This window comes from Nematostella vectensis, chromosome 1 (assembly GCF_932526225.1).
Source record: "Nematostella vectensis chromosome 1, jaNemVect1.1, whole genome shotgun sequence".
Taxonomy (NCBI): domain Eukaryota; kingdom Metazoa; phylum Cnidaria; class Anthozoa; order Actiniaria; family Edwardsiidae; genus Nematostella; species Nematostella vectensis.
Genome location: NC_064034.1, coordinates 13,868,617 through 13,882,518, shown reverse-complemented (window position 1 = coordinate 13,882,518; position 13,902 = coordinate 13,868,617). Strand labels below are relative to the sequence as shown.

Genomic DNA, 13,902 nt, shown 5'->3' with positions numbered 1-13,902 from the left:
ATCAAGCTGAACATAAATAGAGTAATTGGATGGAATCATTCGGGTTGGATTGCAATGTTCTAACCATCACGTATTATTATGAAACCCTGGTTCCCAAATCTCCTTCCTTCTCTTTCTTCTTCTACTATCTACAATCGTAAATAGAGCTAAACAACCTGGATCAGTGCACAAAGAGCACAAAATGCCCTCTGGGGTAGTCATCACTGGTGATTTGATGATTAAATATATTAATGGATGGAATTTATCCAATACATTGCAGCAAGTGAATGGAAAACATTTCGACGCAGGGGTATAAAATAAGTGTTGCAAACATAAATAAACGCAATGAAGAGTAAGACATATGTATTTGGAAGGAGTTTTATTAAAGACTTCGTGACCTAATTGATATTCACAAAGGAAGTTAACAGCACATGCTTGATTAACAATGCGCTGAGTTGAGTGCACCGGAGACTTGAACTGGAATCTATTAATTACATCCGAACTGATTCGGGGCAAACGTTGTTCCTTCCATGTACCTATTTCCAAAACAATAGGTTCGACTGAATTAAGTTTGGTCCGACTGCAAACCTTAGACAGAGATGGACAAGTCAGCTCCAACGTGTCCTCAAGGTTAGATGAGTTTTGTTATTTTCGGTGAACAAAAGGAAAGATCTAAAACAATGAGCGATATGGTGTGAAGTAGAAGCCATCACGAACAAAACAATAACTTAACATGAAAAATACGTATCATTTCTACATGTCTTAATAGAAAAAAATATATGGAATCAATATGGAATTCAAAAGCTACTCCATAAGCATTTCTTTTACACATTTTAAAGCTTGATGCAAGCGCCCGCTGATCTGACTGCCTGCGGGTTGTTTTATGTTTTCAACATCTGAAAATCGCTTGTTTCATTGCTTGTGGTCAAATGATTATTTTTTTTCTATGAAATTATAAATACTCTAAGCCTATTCTTTATCTCAGGTTACGTAAATATTAAAAACAGACATTTTATATGCTAGGAATTTTATGCTAGCGGCTATAACACGATTGGGCAAAAGCAGGCGGCATGACTTGACACGTCACATCACCAGTGGATACCACCCTTATTTTGTTGGTAGCTATAGCTTCGCTTTTATAGCACGATAGAGCAAGCAGGCGGAGAGACAAGACTTCACGATGGAGCGAAAAAACTTTAAAAAAACGCTAGAAAATTATCTTTCTCGGTGCAACAGCTATTCTCATTCTGTTTATAATTGCGTTTTTACCTACCTTTCTTTACACAAACACAAGGTATAACGAAAGCATTAATGACACTTCGACAACTACCTACTCTTAATAACCATTTTCTAAATTATTGCTTTGTATTTTATCTGGTTTCATTTTCAGAATAGACAAAAGCATCCAGAGAAATGGATTTTTCTTTCGCGAGATCTTGTCGTCGAGAACAACACAGTAAGTCTTATTTTTGACAATATAACTGTTGGCATTTTTTAGGCTTGAAGCATACGTCGTACCTAACACGAACCTAATTCAGTCAAATCTATTGTTTTGGAAATAGGTACATGGACGGTGCGACGTTTGTCGCGAATTGGTTCGAGTGTGTTAATAGATTAAATTTTCTGGTTGCAGAAGCCGGAAAATAGGGGTTTCGCACAAGTTGAGAGCTAGAGAAGGTTTAAAAGCAGATTTGAGGAGATATTGCTCCCCTAAACAACACCTGGTAGTTAGTGGAGTCGAATTGTGTTATACGTTTAAAATTATTTAAGTTAATTTCGGGTGAAAAACCACAGGGTACCCGAGTTCGAATTTTACAAAATAATTTATTAAGCATGCAAAACATACAATAAAGGCATTGAAACATCCTACAAATATACTTTCCATATGTTTCAAGTCGCTTCAACTAATACGGCCTTAAACCACAGGGTGCCCGAGTCATATATTTGCAAGGTTCCTCTGTGTTAACTCATAAGCTTGGGAAATAACCCATAGATTTTTTATTCTTTTGTCGTTTATAATTCAGAAGCTACGTAAACATAATACTCCAGTGTCAAATATAGCATCTGAGCTAAATCTAAGCTCCTTTATGCTTCTCTTTTATATCTAAAGAGACCACAGGGATCCCAAGTCAAGTTTTTCTTTAAATAACGAGTCAATGGTAAAACACCTGGTGACAGCTCCTTGTCCTTGAATGACTAAATTAAAAGAATGTTCACAATGAAAGCCGACTGAGATCTGTTTGGAAGACTTTGCAAATGCAAGACAAGTCAACCTAGCAGTCCCCTGCGCAATTGCCTACAATGATGGAAGTTTTAGGAAGTTCACCATAAGTCGCAATTCTTGAGGAAGCGTTTGACACATATGGTGTGTTGTTAATATCTTGGGTGGAATGGCATTATTTAGATGCAAACATGTTTTGTGAGCTTGCGCAGAAATATTTCACCACCATCATGAGGCAGATCACCACCCAAAGCTGCTCTATTCTTAACATGGCCTTTGATGAGTATTTGGATACAACGATTCAGGCTTTGAAGAGGGCCAGGAAAGGGTCTACAGATGGTCTTGAGACCAATACACAATACACCAGAGTCACGACAATGGTCCAAGTACATATAGAACCGAAAGAACAAGACCGTCTGATGCCCGGGAAGGATCTTTTCATATGAGGAGGTCTTTTCAATGGAGAGAAAGCAGCCAATGGCAGAAATCAGGAAGCTTGAGTCCACAAAATACAGGGCCTGGATGAGGTAAACCGACTAGCGACAAACGGCTTAAAAAAATAACTGAATACCAACAAAACATGAAAAAAAACTAGTGAATAGCGACAAAAAAATATTTGCAGACAACCGACATTTTATTATTTCGGATATTTTTACACTTTACTTCCATCGTCAATGGATCGTCTACTTAAATTCGGCCATTTCAGAATCTGCACTATGCATTTCCTGTTGCATCATCTTTTCATTCAATAATTAATCAATAATGAATTTATTATCAATAAGTTATTCATTACTAATCCATTAAATATGGTACAAGAGCGATTACTAGCTTGGATTCACGGACTACCGACAAAGACCGATAATTCTTACCGACTACCGAGAAATTATGGAAATTTTAACTGACTACCGAGATGCAGACCCCTACCCCATCCTGACCCTGAAAGAACAGACACGCAAATGATTCTGCATGCTGCCTACGATGCAAGCGACTTCTCAACAGTCATCATTCAATCCCTAGTACAGATGTCCTCGCCCTTCGTATCACGCACTTCATTTCCATCAGATGTCAGAGGTTTTACTACTAGCATTCCATGTGTTAACCGGGTGCGATTCCACAAGCAGCCTACCTGGTAGAGGAAAAAGGAAACCATGGCTAACGCTAAGACAAAGAGCTGCACGCCAATAGACGCTTAGTCTGTTTGGTCAGCATCAAGTCCTCGATAATGAGAAAGCAGCGAAGACAGAGGCTCAGCTGACGAGCTGCGCCATCTGATGTTCTAACATCAGACAGCCTCATGCAACATATGGAGCGTGCCAGCTTCCAACCGTTCGGTTGTTGACCAAGTCCAGAGGAACATGGATAAGAAAAGCAAGACGGAAATATCAGGCCTGTCTACATGACGAGAGACCCAGATCCACCCAGTCTTATCGAGCCGACAAGGTTTGGATGCTTATGTCAACGGAAGCCTGTTCATGTATGGCTGAAGAGGCGAAGAGCCCCCATAACATGGCGAGCAAGTAGATGAGTCAGAGGACGAAAACAGTGATAATGAGTAGGATCAAGTCCTGTTATGCTAGCGCCAAACCTTAGCAATTACCTTCTTTTTCTTTTACGATGCATTAAATACATTCTTTTTATATAGCTGAGATGTCGGATGAGAAGAGTCCGGGTACCAAAGCCTAGATGGAAAGAGGGCTGATCTATGTTATGCCTATCAAGTAACTTTGTTTTCCATTTTTAAAGAAGTAATATTTGGGCTCCCTGTGGTTTTAATGTCATGCAAGGATAAACATTTGGTACAAAAAAACGCAATTTCAATGCAGGACTGCAATTGCTAATATTGCATCTTTTCATATTAAGTTAGCATAGCATCCTGATCAAACATTCTCTGAATAGTTATCTATGTGAGTCATTCATGCAAATGTAAGACTCGGGCACCCTGTGGCTGTATCAGTTGGAACCACTTGAAACATATGGAAAGTATGTTTGTAGGATCTTTCCATGCTCATATTGTATGTTTTTCATGCTAAATAATTTATTTTGTAAAATTCATACTCGGTTACACTGTGGTTTTCCACCCGGGAAAAAAAAAAAAAAAAACGTAAATAATTCTCCACTAACTACCAGGCGTTGTTCACATGACCAATATCAACTTAAATCTGTTTTCAAACCTTCTCTAACTCTCGACTTGTGCGAAACCTCCTGCTGGTACAATATGTGCGTTTTAAAGAAATAGATGTCAGTAGTCGTGTACTGTTTACATTTAAATGATTGGAAGCTGTTTAAACTAAATTTAACTCTCCGAAAAACAGTTTTTCTCGATGATTTTCGATCTCAATTTCTATTCTATAGCATTCTTGTATATTTCACATGCTTTGAAAATGTTTTCCACGGCGGTGAAAACAAGATCGACTTAATTTCAGCATATATCCAAAGCCATTTTGAGTAGACATTGCTTTTTCTTCGGGGCAATCTTGTGGTATTCTTCGCTAATTATCGGTTGTAGACTATTGTTATGATGTACCAAATGAGAATGCTAGAAGTAAAAGAGAATTTTATTTATTTTATTGCCGATAACATGGATTTTGAGTAGAATCGAGCAATTTATTTCGCTCCCTAATGAAATGCGTTACGTTGCGAAGACGTCATCTCGAAAGCAACGATGAAGGCAACACGGACGGCGACTGCAGAGAACACATGAAAATTCAAATAACCAGAAGTGAAATGCACTCGAAAATAGATTCTCTCTGATCATAGTTAGTACTATAGCGGTTAGCATAAAGTCATTTATAGTCATTTTAATAGCCAAACAGCATAATTCAAGACCCAAGGAAAACTAATTTCGCGGCAGCCCGTCATGCTGCAATCTTTGCCTAGCCGAGAAGCTAGAACGGACCGCACGTGACGCTACACTCTTAAATAAACGAACCGAGCTAGTTACGAAATGCCGCCATTTAATAAATACCATGCAACGATCTATGAAGGTAGTTGAACTGTTAGGTAAATTCAGAGCCTAACGATTGCTCCCTAATGAAATGCGTTACGTTGCGAAGACGTCATCTCGAAAGCAACGATGAAGGCAACACGGACGGCGACTGCAGAGAACACATGAAAATTCAAATAACCAGAAGTGAAATGCACTCGAAAATAGATTCTCTCTGATCATAGTTAGTACTATAGCGGTTAGCATAAAGTCATTTATAGTCATTTTAATAGCCAAACAGCATAATTCAAGACCCAAGGAAAACTAATTTCGCGGCAGCCCGTCATGCTGCAATCTTTGCCTAGCCGAGAAGCTAGAACGGACCGCACGTGACGCTACACTCTTAAATAAACGAACCGAGCTAGTTACGAAATGCCGCCATTTAATAAATACCATGCAACGATCTATGAAGGTAGTTGAACTGTTAGGTAAATTCAGAGCCTAACGATTGCTTCATAGCATGAAACTCGCCGGTGCGCCAGGAACCATACGTTCATTACTACCCTTCGGTAGCCGCACGCTAAGGCGCAAAAACAACAGAATGTGTGTGTCTCGTGCTGGGTGCCTGCGAACTGGTACCACTACACATTTTATTAGAAATCAAACGTGGTATATAAATACAATGCAGAAAATATTCTTAACTTAAAAATTATAATACCTAACATATTAGTGCAAGTACAATTACACAATTCAAAAAAATCAATAATCTTTTGAAAATACAACTTCAAAATCACACGCCCGGTACGAAAACCCGGATAAAACCCTATAGGCAAAAAACCCGGGAAATTATTCCTCGATCGAATGCGTTGATTATATAGCCTCGAGGATTAAGGCCTTAATCTAATATACCATGAAGTTTGGTTACACAGTGGTACTAGCGTCCAACATGCGAGATGAAATAATTACCATATCTCTCATAGCTTTATCGTATATATACGATATGTAGTGCTAAAGTAGTTACGTAATAAAATTACAAAATAAAAAATAGTTGTTATATTTAAACAAAAGATCACGTAATGTGATAACACATACTCAGAACCGTAACGAAAACGCTTTCCAACTGCACGTTGTTACGTTGGAAAGCATTTAATTATTTTACAGTCACTTTTTCCGTTTTTTTTTTTTTTTGTTTTTTTTTTAGTCCGTTGGTGCGAGTTGCATGGCAATGTAATCCTCATCATTGCGGTAAGAAGACGGAGGCGTTTTTATTGCAGGATGTTTAAATTTTATAGTGACTAAGTCGGCATCGGCTTTTTTACTTTGTATTGCCAGACAAGCGAAATAAAAAAAGCCTCTGCTAGCAGTGAAAGTTGAATGTTTGGTCAAGCTGAACATAAATAGAGTAATTGGATGGAATCATTGGGGTTGGATTGCAGTGTTCTAACCATCACGTATTATTATGAAACCTTGGTTCCAGAGTCGTCTTCCTTCTCTTGCTTCTTCTACTATCTACAATCGTAAATAGAGCTAAACAACCTGGATCAGTGCACAAAGAGCACAAAATGCCCTCTGGGGTAGTACTGGTGATTTGATGATTAAATATATTAATGGATGGAATTTATCCAATACATTGCAGCAAGTGAATGAAAAACATTTCGACGCAGGGGTATAAAATAAGTGTTGCAAACATAAATAGACGCAATGAAGAGTAAGACATATGTATTTGGAAGGAGTTTTATGAAAGACTTCGTGACCTAATTGATATTCACAAAGGAAGTTAACAGCACATGCTTGATTAAGAATGCGCTGAGTTGAGTGGGCTCCCCTGTGCACCGGAGACTTGAACTTGAATCTATTAATTACATCCGAACTGATTCGGGGCAAACGTTGTTCCTTCCATGTACCTATTTCTAAAACAATAGGTTCGACTGAATAATGTTTTAGTTTGGTCCGACGTATGCTGCAAGCCTTAGACAGAGATGGACAAGTCAGCTCCAACGTGTCCTCAAGGTAAGATGAGTTTTGTTATTTTCGGTGAACAAAAGGAAAGATCTAAAACAATGAGCGATATGGTGTGAAGTAGAAACAATCACGAACAAAACAATAACTTAACATAAAAAATACGTATCATTTCTACATGTCTTAATAGAAAATCATATATGGAATCAATATGGAATTCAAAAGCTACTCCATAAGCATTTCTTTTACACATTTTAAAGCTTGATGCAAGCGCCCGCTGATCTGACTGCCTGCGGGTTGTTTTATGTTTTCAACATCTGAAAATCGCTTTATTGCTTGTGGACAAATATTTTTTTTCTATGACATTATATAAATACTATAAACCTATATTTATTTATCTCAGCCTTAGGGAGCGATCATTTATTACTGGGGGGGGGGCGGCAAATATGTAGGGGGGCTATGTTTTTTTGGACGCCGAATTTAAGTCTGGTATTAATAGAATACTGAGCAAGAGAATCATTGTTCAAATGTAAATTTTATTTAGTTCAAAATGTTTTCTCAATACCTTTATTAAAAGAGGTCAGTGACATCGTCAGCCACCCTGTCTCTCAGGGAATCTATCTTGATAAACTGAAGCTGGCAATATTATTCTATTATTCAAATCCGATGATGCAGATGACCCAAATAATTATAGACCTATCTCACTTTTACCAAACTTCAATAGGATATTTGAGAAACTGATGTACTCACAAACGATCCCTTTTATTGAGACACATGATTTATTGTATAAAGCTCAATACGGTTTCCGCAAAGCCCATTCAACTCAACATGCCATCTTAGATATAGTTAACTCAATACAAACCAACATGGACAAAGGGTTCTTCTCGTGCGGAATCTTTATTGAACTTAAAAAAGCATTTGATACTGTTAATCATTATATTCTATTGCAGAAAATTTTTATGATTTAAAATCACAGGAAAAATGTAATACTGTATATGTCAATGTTTCTTGAGGAGTATATCTTGTTAATTATTCATATTTCACCATGATTTGCTTCTTGGTTATAGCTAGGATGAAATCATATAATTAATTAGAAATCATATTATAGATTCAACATTCAAGTTTGGCCCCCAATTAATTCAGAAAGATTTACAAAACTGTTTAGTTAACATTACTAGAATACAAATAATAGACTGCTGTCTGATGATTTATGTGTATTGATAGAAAGTTCCCAACAATAAAAAAACACTACCATCTACTGCATATTTATACTTAATGGACAAAGTCAAGATGCATTTTCTAGCAAAACAGAGTTTCCCCGCTACTTTAAGTACCTATAAGCTTTTGATGACTAATTTAAATCCTGTTTTCTGAGTTTTAAGATATAAAAAGTACATTTTAGGCATAAAAAACTCACCTTTTTTCGAGGTTGAAATTGTTGTTTTCTGGTCATGCGTTTGCTCGTTTTTTTTTTTTTGCGTAAATCACGATGGTTTCCTAGATTTATTTCTACTGAGTTTCCTTTTTTACACATTCTATTGGACTAGATGGTAGAATTGGCATTTTTATACATCAGGAAGCGCTTTGAAACATCTCCCCTCTGCATTTTGTACTTGACTTTTGCCGCCATCTTGAATTTGATCCTCACTCCACGGAGGTTGATTGACAAATGAGCCGATGCTTCCCTGGGAAGCGGCCTTTTATACCGCGCCTTCGTGTTTAAAACACTTTTTATCCGTCTGATTTATATTTTCCATTTCCATTTTCATTTATTTATTCATTTTCCAGCTAAATAATTATGCTGCAGTGGGACTGTCTGATTTAAGCAGAATATATTTTCCTTGTTAATAAATTAATTATTAATTATGCATTTCACTTTTTTTTGTATTTACCCTTGTATGTTTTCATAGCGGAGCTCGCGGAGCTCCACAGGCATAGAAATATGGTATAGGTATGCGACTTGGTTTTTGTGGTCATCGCGCGGGTACCCTGTGGTGTCACTCGCCAGCCAGTCAGTCAGCCGCGCAACTCCCAGGCCCCACTCGGCCCCGAAATGGCGACTAAATACAAGCACCGAGCGAGGGAAAAAGTTCTTGTCGATTATGCGATGATTATTTTTTTTTGCCTCAAATTTTGTGACTTAAGGATAAGGTCAACAAGAGTTGATCTAACATTCATTCACGCCAAGATTTATGTGAGGATATGTCTGGTTTTAGCTAGTAAATTTAAAGAGCGAACACAACAACAAGAAAGCGACAAAAAAAAAACAATGCATGGTGAGTTTCGGACGACGATTTGTATTGTCTATTGGGGATATGACAGTTATTGGGCATTTTGCTGTCATTTTTGTTTGCTTTGAAAATGCGAGTACTCAACTTAGTTATTTAATTATTTGAGCATAACACCTTTTGTTTTGACATTCTTCGTTCTATCTATAAATTCTTGATAGTCTTGAGATATTTCATTAAGGCTAACCAATATCGTGTTGCATTTGTCATATACTGCTTAAGAAGACCGTTCTTGTCTTTATATCCTGTGCTCTTAGTTTTAAGAAGATACATAACCTTAGAAGATACAGCCACTTTTTCAACGAGGATAAAAAAATCAACCTCTATTGTTTTTTACAAATAGTGTAAAATTAGTTAGATTATAAATGGCTTGATGAAAAGATTGTTTTGAAAGAAATAATAAAAAATTGTTTTCACTCTTTTATGAACCAGGAACAACTACCTGAGGGCCAAAATGAATGCTAAAGACTGAAAGACATGAGAATTAAAAACCATGTCTTGAAGATAACAGTAAGGAGTTCTTATTCACTAGTCATTTGATACCCGCACACCCATGGTCCCAGGAAAGGGTGGTGGGATTAGACTTTAGTAAAAGCCCGTCTCCAAGTTAAGAGTCAAAAACAGTCAATACCACCACCCCTCTTGACATATTCTAGTTAAACAGTGGTCTAAAACCCCACATTAACCCCTGACTTCCCCAGGACCATAAGGGAGGGGGCTCAAATGACTAGGGCATTACTATGTGATTCAGCAGTACACAATAGGTTTTATTTAGAACAAGATACAACAAGAAGAGTCATATTTCTTCCTGTTACTTCTCCCTGTTGACTATTTTTATTCAATTGATGCCTTTTGCAGCTTTCTCCCCTACACCAAAAATAAATTAATGAACAGATTTGATTTTTAAATTAGAAATTTTCATTTAGTACTTTCACTTATATCTTCTTTTTAGGATTTCCTTTTCAAGTCAGTCTCTTTCCCATTACATTTATTTTAGAGGTTTAGATTTATTTCATTGGAATGGTTGGATCCAGGGTTTCTAAAAACACCAAAATATAATGCATTACTGGATGTATATATGTGCATATCAATTCCCATGAGGATGTGAAATCACCACTTAAAATGGTACATGAGAACTTCAGTATTGCATCTCATCTAAAACTGTGTCTGACACTATATTCTATCTTTGAAATCCTGTTTCATCCATTACTTGTTCTTCGCAAGGACAAAGCTTGTCAGTATGTAGCTTTACAAATGTACATGAATGGAACTTTTATGAGGGGAAGGGTTTTTTAGGCAAGATACTTAAACTTTATAACACTAACAACAACCATGTTCTTTTTCAATAATAGAATTCTGTTCACATAGCTTGGATAGCATAGGCTTGGCCTCTTTAGAGGCCCGTGGTGGTGAAAGGGTTAAGATAATGGGAAAGGGGAAATGTCAATAAATGCTCAATCAAATTATTTTCATTACTCATATTTTGTTCACCAAACCTTTCAAGTTGAGTCGATTTCCTTTATTTCTCCTCTCCGGTCGTGTCTTTTTTAGTCAATTGATAATCTTTGCTGTTTCCTCTCTACCCCAAACATAGATCAATAATTTTGGTTTGGTATGAAATTAGAAGTTAGCATTTTAGCACTGTCAGTGATGTCTTAGATGTATTTTTTTAGGATTTGCTTCCAAAATCAATCTGCTTTTTCTCCATTGCATTCATTTTGGAGTGGGCCACCAACAACAAGGCCCCTATATGGTAAAGGGTGGTTGCACCAATATGTAAATGCATGAAAGGAGATATATTTGTTAATTTTAATTTTCAGACATTTTTCTGAATATTCAGTCCAATGAAGGAGAGAATCACCAATAAATCAATAAATACTAATTTCAGTATGGCATCTAAACATTCTAAATATATTATTTGGAATCTTTGGAATGCTGTTACATCCATGACATATTCTGCACAAGGCAAAACTTGTTGGAGTATTGTTTTGATTAAAAAAATATTCATAATCTGGAACTTCTGTGAAGGGACATCATAGAATTTACCATTAGAATCTTGACAACTTCGACAGCCATATTCACACCAGGAATTGTGTTTGTTAACTCTGATGTTCTGCAAAATTTAAATTACTGAATAAGGCCTGGATCCATTTGGTTGGTCCAATGAATAAATCTCAGTAAAGAGCAGGATAATAGATCCCCAAAAATACTTCGATCCGTCAATACAAATGCTGGCTCCGCTTTTAGGCAGTGCCTAAATCTATATATTACTTTTAATTCTGGTTATGTATTTTCTTTATGTTGACCTCATTACACAGCATAGCAATTACACCTTTTGCTTTTTATCACCGAGAAATACGAAGCCATTTTAGCCAAACTTACAAACATTTACGCCGACGTACTGTCATTTATGCGAAAGTAAAATCATTTGAATTAAAAGGAAATACATTAACGATTCTCACATAATCGAGTGCACACAATTGCATTTTCATCACATTCATTTACACTTTTTGACAATCAGGAACGAAAAATCTGTTTTCATTATCGCGTTAAAGCATGACAATAACACTAACAAAATATCAATAGTGAGAGAGCTCGCAATCAATACAGTGAACGGAATTTTCATTAGCATTTTTATTACAAAGAGGGCAAACTATAGTATTTTTAAAAGGTCATTTGCGTGATTTCTACATTCATAAGCGCCTCCGTACTAACATGACATACTTTTATGACAAACAATTACCCTTAATATATTTTCGATCAAAAATGTATTTTATCGCCGGAATTTTCAAGTAATTTACTTGGATAACTTGAACATTTTTTAAGGCAAGATAATGTATGTATTTTCTCGATCAAATCATTTAAATAGATGAACCTTTTACAAGATCATTTTTTGCTCATTTTGCTCCCAGACACAGAATTCCGTTCGAACATAGAGAAAAGCTGGTAATAGCGTTTGAAGATGACGCAGAAGATCATCTTCAAGTGGTTGACACACTGGGTGTTAACCGCTCTACAGCTAGAAGCATTGTGGCGCGATACATCCAGCATGGGCGCATAAGGGAGCTGCCAAGAGGCGGACCGAATAACGTGCGCGCAGACGACAAGATGCGTGACTGTGTTAAAGAAATCATCAACGAGAACTGCCTTCTCACCCTACAGCAAATCAACTGACAGCTCAGGGCACGTCTCCCTTCTAAACCTAAGGTCCATGACCGGACAGTGGCAAGGATGCTGGACGGGATGCTTTACCTGGTTAAGCTCGCGAGACCACTACCCGCGGACAGAAACAGACCAGATGTTCTGCATAAAAGGGTGGAGTACGCCAACTGGTTCATGGCTATTGGCGTTGTAAGACATTGTATCTTTATAGACGAATGTGGGTACAATATTTGGACTGCCAGAAACCACGGAATGGCAAGGCTAGGAGAAAGAGCATACCGACAGTTGTGTAGGAAGCGTGGCCGAAATTTGACTGTCACGATGGCATTATCCCCGATTAATGGGCTGATATTCCATTCAGCATTCGTTGGTGGTATAAATGCTAGACGATTTGCGGATGTTTTTTACGCAAGTGCGGCTAAATCTTGATCCTGATGAGAACGTCGTGTTAATTTATGATGGGGCATCAGCGCACCGCATCGCCGTTAACCCGGGCCCAAATACAGAAATAAAGATGTTGCCGCCCTACAGTCCGTTTCTAAACCCTGTAGAGCAGGCAATAAGTTGTTCAAAAGCAGCGATAAAAGCAGACATTTTACGGCCTCAAATACAGGCAGAAATGAACAACAGGGATAAAGCAAGGAACAGAGGAGTAACATTGAGTATTTATCGCACAAATTTGTTGATTGAAGCGCTTCAGCGAAACATCAACACCATCACACAGCCAAAATGTGCCGAATGGTATAGGTTCATGCAAACCTATCTACCACGCTGCCTCAACTGCGAAATGATCGGGGCGTAATTTGAGTGCTAGCATCAATTATTTTCCATGTCTGTGCATTATTAGAGCACCAATAAACAATAAGTAGTTGAATGTTTATTTTAGGATATTGTTTGTCATAAAGGGCTTATTGTTTGTACGGAGGCGCTAACGATTGTAAATAGCACACAAATAACTTTTAAAAAAAAATATTGTTTGCACTTGCTGTAATAAAAATGTTCATGAATATTTTGTTCACTGTATTGATTGCGATTTCTCGTATTATTGATATTTTGTTTGTGCTATTGTTATGCATCAACGCGCAAATGAAAATAGTTTTTTATTCTTGATTGTCAAATAGTGTAAATGAATGCGAAGAAAATGCAATTGTGTGCACCTAATTATGTAAAGTTCGTTAATGTATTTCCTTTTAGTTCTAATGATTTTACTGTCGCATAAATGACAGTACGTCGACGTAAATGTTTGTAAGTTTGGCTAAAATGACTGCGTATTTCTCGGTAATGAAAAGCAAAAGGTGTATTAGCGGAGCCAGAGTGGCCGCAGCCAGCGCGCGGAGCTCCATAGGTATAGAAATATGGTAAGCTATGCG

At 37.3% G+C, this 13,902-nt stretch overlaps 1 long non-coding RNA gene across 1 annotated transcript; it reads left to right on the top strand.

Annotated features, from left to right (window-relative positions):
• Nucleotides 1–441: 441 nt before the first annotated feature.
• On the top strand, nt 442–13,541 carry LOC116612842. Its single transcript, XR_007311444.1, has 3 exons — nt 442–1,273; nt 1,370–7,133; nt 12,283–13,541. It is a non-coding gene; the product is annotated as an uncharacterized LOC116612842 (long non-coding RNA).
• The last annotated feature ends 361 nt before the right edge of the window (nt 13,542–13,902 follow it).